A 14,861-nucleotide genomic window follows, 5' to 3' on the forward strand; every position below is an offset into this window, starting at 1 on the left:
ATAAAAATACATGTGACATTAGCTGGAAAGAGAAGAATTCATCCAGAGACTGGAAATAGAGGTAGGTATCTGGAAAAAAGGTTGTTAAAGAAGTTAAATTTAAACTAAAATTTAAAAGATGAGCTCAGTAGACAAAATTTATAAGCATGCATTCCAGATAGACAATATGAGAAAATAAATTTTTGAAAAATGACAGCATGTAAGAGATAAAGACAATGGTAAATAACCCTGTGTGGCTAAAACATAGTGTTTGATGTGGTGGGAAATGTGACTGGAATTATTATTTGGGGCCAGACAGAAGTAGATTAATTCTTAGATTAAGTAGAATTTTCTGTTTCAATAATGGGAATCATTGCTAGTTAAGGAGGACAGAAGTGATATACTCTGACTTGTATTGTTTGAAAGTGCCTAATAACAAGGAGAAAGATGAGTAAAAGACAGTAAAGAAAGAAAAGCTATCTAAAAGGCTAGAAATTAGGACTATGAATATTTAGATGAGCAGATGGCCAAAAACTTGGTGAAAGCATAGTAACACTGAGTTAATAGTACCAATAAAATGAATTAAGAATAACAGAAGGACTGGAGGTTTGGAGGGAAATACTAAGTTTGCTTTTGATGGTTTAGTTTAAAATGTTGACAAGAAAATGGCTAGGAGGGAGTTGCGAATTTGAGTCTATCTAAGAAGAAAAGTCTGGACTAGAGGTGGAGATTTGGAAGTCAAAAACACATAATTGGTAATTGAAGTCCAAAGAGAAAATAATCATCCCTTAAAAAAGAATATTTATGATATAAATCAAACCTAGAGAACTTTTACGTGTGAAAGGCAAGCAGAAGAAAAGGTGTTAATAAAGAAAACTGACAAAAAGAGCCATGTAGCACAATGTTCGTTGCAGCAGTATTTACAATAGCCAGGACATGGAAGCAACCTAAGTGTCCATCAACAGATGAATGGATAAAGAAGATGTGGCACATATATACAATGGACTATTACTCAGCCATAGAAAGAAATGAAACTGAGTTATTTGTCGTGAGGTGGATGGACCTAGAGTCTGTCATACAGAGTGAAGTAAGTCAGAAAGAGAAAAACAAATACTGTATGCTAACACATATATATGGAATCTAAAAAAAAAAAAAAGGTTCTGAGGAACCTAGGGGCGGGACAGGAATAAAGACACAGATGTAGAGAATGGACCTGAGGACATGGGGAAGGGAAAGGGGAAGCTGTGACAAAGTGAGAGAGTGGCATGGACATATATACACTACCAAATGTAAAATCGATAGCTAGTGGGAAGCAGCCGCATAGCACAGGGAGATCAGCTGGGTGCTTTGTGACCACCTAGAGGGGTGGGAGGGAGACGCAAGAGGGAGGAGATATGGGGATATACATATATGTATGGCTGATTCACTTTGTTATAAAGCAGAAACTAACACACCATTTCAGAGCAATTATACTCCAATAAAGATGTTAAAAAAAAAAAAAAGAAAACTGAGAAATAACTAAATATATAGATGAGGAACATAGAAAGCTTCACAAAACCTAAGGAAGAAAAACAGTCCATGGAAGTAAACAGGGCAATAAATATTAAAAACTGAGAAATATACTGGGATGAAGCCTAAAGACTGCACTGGGTTTCCTAATAGGATCAATTAAGACCTTTAAAAACGGTTTCAGTGGCACAGAGGGGACAAAGATAAATGTAGTAAGGGGTTTGGACAGAAAGAGGAACAGTTTCTCATAGAAAAGACCAATATCTTACAGGATAAAGAGCATGAACGTAGGGGTATTACCTAATTTATTTAGTGTGTACCTTAGGACAGGCATATTAATTCACTGCTTTAAATGCATTGTTTTCCATGTAATCCCTATAGCCCAACTCTTTCTTTGCCCTGTCTCAGTCCGAAGTAGAAAATCCATAGACTACTGGTTCCATCTTTCTGCTCTCTCCAATCTTGAAACCCCTGGAGTATGAAGAGTACAATGCATGCTAAAACGTTACCAACATCATGGTAGTGACGGCGAGAAAAGAGGAGAAATAAGAGAAAATGGGTAAAAATGGTTATGAAAGATCAGACCTCACACATGATTTTGCGTATTAGGTGGGAGTCTGGTGGTTGAAAATAGCAAAAGAGACAAGGGCAACTTAGCTTTTGGTTTACTGAATTTATCCTGCATGAGAATTTGTGTATGTATAGAGAGGTGATATGGAGACAATTAAACAGTATATGATATCAGATGAAACGGTAAATATGGATTCTTCTAACAGATCATAAAGAACTATGAAGAGCTAACAACATGAAAAGCTAAAATTTAAATTTTGGCTTGGCTCTGTGAAAGCAATACTAATTATTATAATGTTATCTATTTGAACTGCTTACCATTTATGCTTAATTACGTGCAACACTATAATGATTATGTACATAATTAAAAGTGCATCAGATTAATTTTGTCAGAAAGATTATTTGAGTAGAACAGAAATTTTGTGCTTGACTCATCAATCTTCATAAACTGCTTTAAATGAAGCATAGTCGTTGGCTCATGCAACATTATCAATGGTTTGAATCTTACACTTAAGTAGGAAGATCACTAGTATCTACGGGGATGAAATACGCAAATCAGAATGCAAATATGGAAACATGGTATCTTATCTGTATTCTTCAGCATTATCATAAAAGAAAAGTATCTTTTTTTTTTTTTTTTTTTTGGCTGTGTTGGGTCTTCGTTTCTGTGCGAGGGCTTTCTCTAGTTGCGGCGAGAGGGGGTCACTCCTCGTCGCGGTGCGCGGGCCTCTCACTATCGCGGCCTTTCTTGTTGCGGAGCACAGGCTCCAGACGCACAGGCTCAGTAGTTGTGGCTCACGGGCCCAGTTGCTCCGCGACATGTGGGATCCTCCCAGACCAGGGCTCGAACCCGTGTCCCCTGCACTGGCAGGCAGAGTCTCAACCACTGAGCCACCAGGGAAGCCCAGAGTATCTTTTTAATTAAAGGAGAGGAGCTACTATTTCAAAAATTAAATCTAATGTAATTTATGAAGACTCCCCAACACAGACCCACTATATTCTGTGATGTTAAGAAATATTTTTGTGTTCTTTTCAAAGCTGTATAGGAGAATATTCTCAAAGTTTGAGTATAGTTTCTGTATAAAACACAAGTTAACAGTTTACAAGTAGTAGGTAGCTTTGAGGTATCTAAGCTTCTAAGTCATTCTTTAACTTAGAAATAGATTCAAGAACTAGATTTCTGAATTTTTATTACTAATAAATAGTAAGAGGAATTCTAAAAGGATAGAAAATTAATTCGTACTAAATCTCATATCTTTTTTACCACTCTTTTTCTTTTTTTCTGAGTGTGGTGCCATATGCACAGCTTTGGACTCTGGAGCCAGAGTACCTAAGCTCCAACCTTGGTTTAGCTAATTTCAGGCTATGTGAATGTGGCTTCCAGATGATGAAATATATGCAAAATTAGTTTGTGCCACTTCCTAACCTGGTCCCTAAAGGATTCTGATAATCCTCTATTGTCTCTTGACTTATCCGCCCTTTGGATGCAGGGAATCCAGCAGAACAACTGGTAGAACCCCGGGATGGCGGAGACCTAAAACGGAGGGAGCCTAAAACAGCACATACAGGAAGCATCTTCTGATGACCCAATTGAATTGTGATGTGAGTGAAAATTTGGATTTTTGTTGCATTAAACCCCCAAGGTACCAGGGTTGTTACATAATACCATGGTAATGGGCAAATGACTTAAGAATAAACAGATATAGAAAGCTTATCTCTAAAACGGGAAAAATAATAGAAACTACCTCATAGGGTATTGTGAGGTGTAAAAGAGGTTAAGTCATGCAAAGTTCTTAAAATACTGCCTGCCTCATAGTAACTCTTTTAATTAGCATTATCTTTTTTATCATTTTACCATTTAAGCATAATCATCCATTCAGTACAACAGAATACCTGTCATCAAGCATTCTTGTCATAATTTCCATATTCTTCAAGTGATTTGGAACTATGTTTCATTTTACAATAGAAAGACTTTTTTCTTTTGCTCTTTTATTTTTCGGTGTTACATAAAATAGTTCTAGTTTTGCACATAAATCACTTCTGTATCTTTTGACATCCTCTGGAGAAGATACTTGATACTTTTTTTGGTAAATTCTCCAGAAATCATTACCTGAATGAAAAGTCCCCCGAAAAACAGAGAAACAATAACCATAGGAAACAAAGATTTTTCTATACTGGCTAATTGGTTTCTATAAAATATGAATAGTACTCACTGAAACAATGTATATCCACATCTAATTTGCTACATAAGCATAGACCAATCAACAATCCAGTCATGTAATTTTCACCAAATGCTTATGCTAGTCTGCATAGTCTTTACAGATTGTTCTGCTTTTTAACACATTTCCACAAATGTATGCAGGTTTATGGTTTTGGAAACACATACCAATAAATTTTGCTAACCTGCCTCAGAGTAAAAGCAGATCAATAAAGAATGGTTAGAAGCTGGTAACCAGATTCCAGCAATTGCAAGTTATTGCTTTTAGGAGGTTTCTTCCCTCATTAGTTTTGTTTACGTAAATATCTCTAAGACAGAGAACCACTGTTTCCAATACTGTATATGTAGCCATCAGATCATCAATAACATTATGCTGGCTGCCTTCATGACCTAAAATCGAACAATTCACATTGATCATGTATTGGACTTGGTGGGATAGGAAGAACACAGCTGTGCCATATTCATGTGCTTCTAGGTTATATGTTCCCCCCTGAGAGAAAATTAGAACTTTTATAAACTCTTTGGAGATACAAAAAGTATAGGCACTTTTCCAGATATAAGTTATGTGAGACATTATTTTACAAAATAGGATCAAATTTCATTCTCAATTTTAGTAATCAAGTTTCTTCTTGAATTTAGCTTATACAAAAATGCCTTTTAACCAACAATGATAATCACGGTAATAAGAAAAAAATCTTTCTCCATGTAGTACATTTATAAAAATAACATATTTCACTCACTCTTTGTACTTGGAAATTGATAAGCTGATGCAGCTACTTATCGTATCAGACAGTCCCTCTTGTCAGCAGGACGTCTGCCTGACATATTTAGAATGGTGATAATTTGTGTCATATCATTCATTCTCTCACCCCGGTCTCCTTACCCTAGTAAAATACAGTGTGAGCTGGCTTAACAGAGATTAGGCTGCTGCTTATGACTGCTAAGGTGGATTTCTTCAGAATTCTTTGCTTAGTGTAAAACCACAGTCCTAGCCTCAAATTTTCAGTGTGTTCCCATATAGAAAGATATAACATTAAGGCAATTATTTTTTCTTAATGTTTTGCTCCATTTTTGTTATGGTATAATTTACACACAGTAAAACTCATTCTTTTTAGTGTACAGATCTGTAAGTTTTGACAACTGCATATAGTTTTGTAACCAATACCATTATTAAAATATAGAACAGGACCATCATCCTAAAATATTTTTCTATGTCCTTCTGCAATCAGCTCATTTCCCCACTGCCAGATTTTGGCCATCACTGATCTGTTTTCCGTCTCAATAATTTTGCCTTTTCCAGCATGTCATACAAATGGAATCATCCAGTCTGTAGCACCTTTACTGAGCAAAACATATTTGAGATTCATCCATGTTATTTTATCAGTAGTTCTCTCTTCTGTATTGCTGAATAGTATTCCATGGTATGAATGTACCTTAGTTTATCCATTTCACACGTGATGGACATTTGAGTTGTTTCTAGTTTTGGTTTATTAAGAATAAAGTTGCTATAACATTCACATACAATTTTTGTGTAAATATAGGTTATCACTTCATTTGGTAAATTTGGGATTGATGGCTTATATAGTAAAAAGATGTTTCACTTTATAAGAAACTATCAAAATACTTTTCAAAGTGGCTGTACTGCTTTTCATTCCCACCATAAATATATGAATCTTCCAGCTACCTGGCCTTCTGCCCAGAACTTATTATCAGGTTTTTATTTTATTTTAATTTCTTTAACCACTCTTAACAGGTGTGTAATGGTACCTAATTGTGGTTTTAATTTGCATTTCCTAATGACTAATGATATTAAACATCTTTTCATGTTCTTATTTGCCAATCATATATCTTTGGTAAAGTGTTTGTTCAATCTTTTGCCCATTTTTTATTTTATATGTGTGTGTGTGTGTGAGTATATACATATATTTTAGATACAAGTCCATTATGAGATATTTGACTTATAAGTATATCCACCTGGTCTGTAGCTTCTTTCTTCATTTTATTAGTGTTTTGCAAATAATAAATTTGCAAAGAAAAAATTCCTTAATTTTGATAAGTCCAATTTCTCAATATTTTCTTTTTGAATCATGCTTTTAGTGTCAAATCCTTACCTAAGTCAATCTCTCCTTTGTTTTATTCTAGAAATTTTATAGTTTTAGGTTTTTGGTCCATTTTGAGTTAGTTTTTATATATAGTATAATATATGAATCAAGGTTTTTATGGGGGTTTTTTGCATTAAATGTTGAACTGTTCCTGCACCATTTGTTGAGAAGACTAACTTTTCTTCATTAAGTTATCTTTGCACTTAAAAAAATACATATTTGACTATTTATTTGTGGATATATTTCCGTACTCCTATGTTTCATTAATTTACATGTTTACGCTTCTCCAATATCACACTGTTTTGACATAGTAAACTTGAAATTTGGTAGCATGAATCCTCATACTTTATTTTTGTTTTTCAGTACCGCTTTAGATATTCCAGGTCCTTTACATTTCCATATAAATTTTAGAATCAGTTGTCAGTTTTTATGAAATTATGCTAGGATTTTATTTGGAATTATATTGAATTTATAGATTGGGGAAGATTGACATCTTAATACTATTGGGTCTCCCGATCCACAAATACAATGTAATATATGTACATTTACTTGGGGCTCTAGGAGGCTTATTTTTCCCCATGAGTTTCCAGCATATAGATCTTGCATTTATATATATTATTCAATTAATACCTAAGTGTTTTATAGTTTTGGTTTATTATAAGTGGTATTATTTACATTTCCAATTGTACATCTTTAGCATTTAGAAATACGATTGATATTTTATATATTGACCTTATATCCTAGGACCTTCTTAAAGTCACAAAAAGACACAAATTACAAGTATCAGCAAGGAAAGAGAGTATATCACTAGTATAGATCTCACAGTTTTAAAAAGAGAAAACTTCAAACAAATCTATGCCTTTAAATTTGACAACATAGGGACTTTCTTGGTGGTGCAGTGGTTAAGAATCCGCCTGCCAATGCAGGGGACACGGGTTTGAGCCCTGGTCCGGGAAGATCCCACATGTCATAGAGCAGCTAAGCCAGTGTGCCACAACTACTGAAGCTGTGCTCTAGGGTCCGTGAGCCACAACTACTGAGCCCTCGTGCTGCAACTACTGAAGCCCACACACCTAGAGCCCATGCTCCACAACAAGAGAAGTCACCACAATGAGAAGTCCATGCACCACAACGAAGAGTAGCACCCACTTCCCGCAACTAGAGAAAGCACATGCAGCAAAGAAGACCCAACACCACCAAATAAATAAATAAATAAATCTTTAAAAAATAAATAAATAAATTTGACAACATAGATGAAATAGACAAGTTCCTTGAAAAACACAAATTGCCAAAGCTCACTCAAGAAGAAATGGATAATTCCAATATCTATTAAAGAAATTGAATTTAAAATTAAAAACCTTCCCACAAATAAAACACTAGACCCAGATGGCTTCACTGGATATGCTACCAAACATTTGGAGAAGAAATAGCACCAATCCTATACAAACATGTCTAGAAAAGAAAAAGGAAGAAAATATTTTCTAACTAATTTTATGAGGCCAGAATTACCCTAATTCCAAAATCATACAAACACATTCAAGAAAATAAAACTACAGAACAATATTCCTTATAAACATTGATGAAAAATTCCTAACAATCCAAATGTAGGAATATATGAAAGGATAATATATCACAACTAAGTGAGGTTTATCACGGCAGGTTTAGCATTTGAAAATCAATTAATGCAGGTCACCATATCAGTAGACTAAGAGAGAAAAAACATATGATCATTTCAACAGATTCCTAAAGCATTTAACAAAAAACAATACCTATTCATGATTTTTTTTTAAAAACCCACAAATACTCTTAGCAGTATAGTAACAGAGGGGAATTTCTTTAACCTGATGGTATTATTTTGCCCCAATATCAGGAACAAGTCATAAAAGGAAGAGGATAACTGCTCTTACCACTCATATTCAATAATGTACTAGAGGTCCTAGCCAAGGCACTAAGGTGATCAAAAAAAACCAACAAAACAAAACAAAACAAAACAAAAAGAAAAAAGTTTAAGGCATACAAATGAGAAAGAATGAAATAAATAAAACTGTTTCTATTTTTAAAGAAGACAATCGCTTATGTAAATAATTTAAGAAAAAACATCTACCCCAAATCCAACAGAATCAATTCTTTAAGTTTTTTTTAAATAGGACAAACATGTCACGTCATATCTTTCAATTTGCATAATAATGTCTCGTAAGGATTTACTAGTCTTTCCAAAAGATAAATAAAAATTCTCTATAATTTAGATGTGCTATTACAAGATGGAAATTGTAGGCCAATTAGGTGGTTTGAGAAAATATTCTGTGGACTGAGCCTAGTGTTTAAAACAGATTGTATACTTTTAAAAATAATACACGTGTGTAGGGGGAGGCACATGCACACTCAACACATGGATATCCCCATCCTTTTTGATAGGTGTACATTATTCCATTTTATGGATATGGATGGTTAGTAATTTAATGAACCAATTACATGCTGAAACACATTTAGTTTGTATGATAAATACCGCTATCTGTTTAAAAACATTTTTACTCTTCCTTCTATACCACAGAGTTGTTTCTAGGAAGTGGCTACCCAGTCAGAAACTCTAGGTCCTGACCTGAGAGTGTACTACACCAGTGCTAAGAGATTTTTCCCATTTTAGGCTATAGATATAGCAAGTTGCGAGTTTACTCAGAGAAAGAATTCTGATAATACCAACTCGTTCACTAAAACTGGATGGAAAACTGCTTATTTTGGGTCCCCAAGTAAAATCATTTCTAGCAATTTAGCCAATTTAGGCACTGATTTCTTAAGAAACTTTATTGTAATGGCATTCAGAGTTCTAAAATTCAAATATGTAAAACTTTGAAACAGTTTTCATTACCTGGAAAATTAAAATCTAGTTATCAAGGCACAATCAAATAAGAAATTAATTTATGTTATGAAAAGAAAGACTTGGATTCAATATCCATTGACAAAATTTGCTAAATAATAAACCTATCATCTTCAGGTCCTAGTTATTAGTGGGACTATTGTTTAAGAAAAATGTTTACCTCAGTTTTATCTACAAGAGAATATGAGAAGATAGAACAAAGTAACACAAGCTCCTGTGGGGTCCTCTTCTCAGCTCATATTAGAGAATAATGACATTATTGACTTCATAGGGATGGTGTGAGGTTTAAACACGGTAATTCAATAGAAGCACTTAGCTTAATGTCTGACACATTGTAAATGCCCATTATAGGTTGGCAGTTATGTTATTCTCATTATAATCTTCAACACATCTCTACCAAAGGAATCTCGTAATTTTCACTTCCATCTTTTATTTATATAGAAGGATAGACCAGGCACATATGGTATCTTGAAATGTGCTCTAGTCTTTAAGGTAGAAGACAGATCTACCTGTAGTATTTCTTACCAGACATTTAACTGTGGACTAGCTTCTTAACCTTTCTGGGCCTTAGCCTCCAACCTAGCATACGTCTTAATAAGTTTTTAAGAATATTAAAAGACATAATGAGTGCAAACATGCTCTATAACTTGTAGAGTATTACTATCAATTCTGAGATATTGACTGGTATATGGAGAGATAAAGGAGAGAGTGCTAGGTGTATTGGACGGGTAAAGCCAAGGTATGCTGTGGTATTATACATCTTGTTTCAGTGTCTTGTATTTGATTTTGCAGTAAGAATGATATGCTAAATTTATTAATAATAAGATAACCAAAATCAGGTCTTTGCCTTGTTCAATTTATGTAGTCACAACCACAGAGAAACGATACTTGAGGGGAAAAAAAATTAACCAAATTTACCACAAGGTCGTGAGAAAAACATAATTACCAAGTAGAAATTGCATACATCTAGTTAGGGAGTTTTTCATGCCTAGAGGTAGACGGGTAAGAAAATGAATGTAGAGTTAAAAAAGGATTATATACATATAAATTATATAAGTATATTGCATAGCTTATATAAGATAAACATAATAGGATGGAGGTGGTAGTAGCAATTGGGTTATTAGAGGAAGTGAGTCACTGTGAATAAAGACACCTCTTTTGTAGAGGGAGCTCATAACTTCCAGCAGTCTCTGCATATTTAGTAGGCAACAGGTACTTGTGACTAAATTTATTGGAAAGTAAAGATAAAAGTCATATTTCCCTTCAAAGGACAAATATCATTCTCTTAAATCTGCATATTAGTCCCAGACCATAGGAGGCAACAATAACCTTGGGAAGGTGTCTATATATTCAATGAAATGAGAATGAACAAAGACAAATGCAACACAGTGCCTGACACATATTAGGTCAAAAGGTGCTCACTAGCTATGTTAAGCATGGCAATTAAACACACCAATTCACCTCTCCATTTTGCCAAACCCTTAAAAAAAGTGATAAGAAAGGCTCAAACACACAAGAATAAAGAGAATAGGAGAGGAGACTAGAAAAGACAAAGGTAATCAACAAAAATTTAAAAGCAAAGAAGCAATAAGTGCATGTTGACTTGGCCTTTAGGGTACTAAGGAAGTAAAATTTAAGTCAAGAGTTGAAGGAGATGAGACAAATCATGATCAGGGATGCTGCATTCCAAACACATAGATTGTTCACTGCACCACTCCAGTGGGCATTATTAAAGCAAACTTTGATACGAGTGGAACTCAAGTTGTACAACAAGGAAGCCCTTGGAGGAGGGCTGATAAAGACCATTTTTGAAAAACCACAGCTATCAACATATAAGGACAAAAGACTGAACATTTTGCTACTATTAGGAAAATGAAAAGGATGCTTACTATTGTCACTTCTGTTCAGCGTTTCACTGACCAGGGCAATTAGCAAGAAAAAGAAATAAAAGTTATCCAGATTGGAAAAAAAGAAATAAAAATATGTCTACTTACAGATGACATGGTCTTGTATATGGCAAATCCTAAGAAATACACATTAAAAAAAAACTATTAGAACTAATAAATGAGTTCAGCAAGTTTGCAGGATAAAAGAAAAAAAAAAAATATCAATCGTATTTCTATACACTAGCAATGAACTACCTGAAAGTGTAACGAAGAACAATTCCATCTAAAAACTGCACAATAAAAGAATAAAATATTTAGGAACAAATTAAACAAAAGAAGTACAAGACCTATACACTGAAAAATACAAAGTATCATTGAAATAAATTAAAGAAGATCTAACTAAATGAAAAGGAATCCCATATTCACAGATTAGAAGACTTAATGTTGTTAGGATGTTAATACTTTCCAAATTGACCTGCAGATTCAATGAAATCCCTAGGAAAATCTAAGCTGTCTCCTGCATATTGACAAGATGATCTAAAATTCATATGGAAATGCAAGGGACCCGGAATAGCCAGAAAAAAAAAAATCTTAAAATGAAGAACATTTTGGAGAACTCACATTTTCCCATTTCAAAACTTACTACAAAGCTACAAGAATCAAGACAGGTGGTACTACCATAGGATAGAGACATATGTCAATGGAAGACAACTGAAAGTACAGAAATAAACTCTTACATCTACATTCAATTAATTTTAGATTAAAGAAGTCAACTGGGAAGAATGTTTTTTCAACAAATGACTCTAGTCCAACTGGAAATTCATATGCAAAGAAATGAAGTTGGATCCCTGCCTATGCCACATGCAAAATTTAGCTGAAAATGGATTTTATATCTAAGAATAGGAGCTAAAATAATAAAACTCTTAGAAGAAAATGTAGAAGTAAATATTTGAGTCTCTGAGTTAAGCAAAGCCTTGCTAGATAGAGGATCAAAAGCCCAAGTGAAAAAGGAAAAAAAAAAAAGGATAAATTCTACTTAAGAAAACTAAAAATGTTTATGCTTCAAAGAATACCATCAAGAAAATGAAGAGATGATCATAGAATGGGATAAAATATTTCCAAATAAAATCTGGTAAGACATTTGTATTCAGATAAATATCTAATAATTCTTACATTATGATTTTTATAATTCTTATGAATAACTTACAATTCAATAATAAATACACAAATAACCCAATATAAAGACAGGAAAAGAATGTGAATCACATTTCTCCAAAGAAACCACACAAACGTCCATTAAACACCTGAATGAATATTCAACATCTCTATTCATTAGACCAAAGCAAATCAAAAACACAATGAAAATACTACTTCATACTTATCAGGATGGTTATAATCACAATGACAGACAATACTAAGTGCTGGTGAGGATGTAGATAAATGGGAACCCTCATTATACTCTTGCTGGAAATGTAAAGATCCAGCCATTTTGGAAAACATTTTGGCAGTTCCTCAGAATGTAAAATAAAAAGTTACCATATGGTCCAGCAATTCTACTTTTAGTTATTTACCAAAAAGAAGTTTGAACACACAAAAACTTGTACATTGGTGTCCATAGCAACATTATTCATAATAGCCAAAAACTTGGAAACAACTTAAATATCCTTAAGGGAATGAAGAGGTACGCAAAATGAGGTATAGCCACACAATGGAATATTATTTGACAACAAAAAGGAATGAAGTACTGATATAAACTACAACATCAGTGAACATTGAAACCATTAAGCTAGTAAAAGAAACCAGGCATAGAAGACCACATATTGCATGATTCCTTTTATATGAATTGTCTCAAATAGGCACATCAATAAAATGATGGATGCCTAGTGCTATGGAGATTGGGAAGAAACGGGGAGTGATTGCTAATGGGTTCAGGGTTAGTTTTTGGCATAATGAAAATATTCTAAAATTGACTGTGGTGCCAGTTGCATAGCTCTGTGAAGATACTAAAAAAGAAACTGGATTTTATAATTTAATTGGGTGAAATGTAAGGCATATGGATTATTTTTCAATAAAACTGTTATTAAAAAATCACACACAAAGGATTAGGAATAACAATGGCATTAAAACCTTCAGTGGTAACAATGGAATTTAGAAAGCAGTGAAGAAATGCCTAAATTCTAATAGATAATGATTTTCAGTCTCTAGTATGCACAGATAAATTATCAATAAAGAGAATAGAATAAAGATATTTTCAGACATGTTAGGCCACCAAAAATGTATCATCCAAGCATCTTTTATCAGGAGGCTTATACAGAAGCATCAATCCAGGAGGATTTTTGTCCTTCATCAAAGAGAAAGTAACTTATAAAGTAAACTTTGCCTAAACTTTGGCAAAGAGATTGTCTAGCAGGCTAGTGAAAGGAAGTCCCAGGATAACATTTATGCAATCAGTTTAAGTTGAAGAAAGTACACAGAGGGCTTTAGAAAGTATGTCAACAAGAAATTAAAAGTTTAAAAATTATATAAAAGCAATATGTTTATAGTATACTACATGGCTCAGCTCTGAAGAATGTGTACAAGATAATAATGATGAACATAGTGAATATTTATTTAAATAATAACAATATAATTATATAGAAAGAATGTGTGTAGTAGGTGGGGTAAGGAGGGGATTTCTACTTAAGCAAAATAGTCATCTTCCAGTAGAAAGCTAGTCAATAAGACCTTAATCTGAAAAAAATCAAGAAATATCCATTTAAGCATGTTATATTATAAATATTCAGGGGTTTTTTGTTTTTTTTTTTTTTTAAAGAAGGGTTAAAAGTGTTGTATCCTTGGGGAACAGAGATCAGGGATGAGTAGAATGTACAAGGTGACTACTCTTTTTTCATTTTGAGCTTTATAGAACTATTTGACTTTTAAGCCATGTACATGTATCTCTTTGATTTCAAAAATTATTAATTAAAAAATAGGAACCAGATGACATCTTTATTGGGTCTTCATTTATAATCAATACAAGCATTTTTACATTTCAGGGTGCTTTCTGAGGGAATTCATGAAACAAGTGTTTTTTTCAATAGATCTTTTATTTTTCTGATAAAGATTATTTTAGTTATCTAGTACTCAATGTCTTTCACAAGTATTTTAATCCCTTTATCTTTTTCTTGCCTTCAGTATAATTGTGAATATAGTTGACACACACTTTATAATACAGTTCCAAGATGTGGTTAATTGGATAGCAAAGCTACAATTAAAACTTTAACTTTGGGGATTGAAAGATATTAAAATATACAATCAGAAAACATATTAAGAGGGTATTTTTATGTGTTTTCTTTCTTTCTTTCTTAAAACTAGTTGGTACGTGTAGGTGTGATTGGGAAAAACATCTGTGACAATCAGAGAAAGAAATGAGGTAAATTTTTCCCACTCAAAGAGAAAATCACACAATCTATTATTTAGAGGTAGTACAGAAAGACAATTAAGGAAAAGATTAGTATATTAACCACAAGTGATATCCACAGGAGCAGATTATATATATTCTTACACTGGAAAACAAACTAAATAAAACTCCAGAACAAAACACAGTTGACCCCTGAACAACGTGGGAGTTAGGGGTGCTGACCCTCTGTGCAGGAAAATCTGGCTATTCAGTCCTCTGTATCTGTAAGTTTGAATCCATGAATTCAACCATGGATCATGCAGTACTATAGTTTTACTACTGA

The 14,861-nt window shown here is 33.5% G+C and overlaps 1 protein-coding gene across 1 annotated transcript in view; it reads right to left on the reverse strand.

The window, feature by feature from the left end:
* The window catches only part of LRP1B (LDL receptor related protein 1B), a 1,532,882-nt gene that overhangs the window by 1,013,623 nt on the left and 504,398 nt on the right, over positions 1 to 14,861 (reverse strand). The gene's annotated exons all lie outside the window — the stretch shown is intronic.

This window comes from Balaenoptera ricei, chromosome 7 (assembly GCF_028023285.1).
Source record: "Balaenoptera ricei isolate mBalRic1 chromosome 7, mBalRic1.hap2, whole genome shotgun sequence".
Classification (NCBI taxonomy): Eukaryota; Metazoa; Chordata; class Mammalia; order Artiodactyla; family Balaenopteridae; genus Balaenoptera; species Balaenoptera ricei.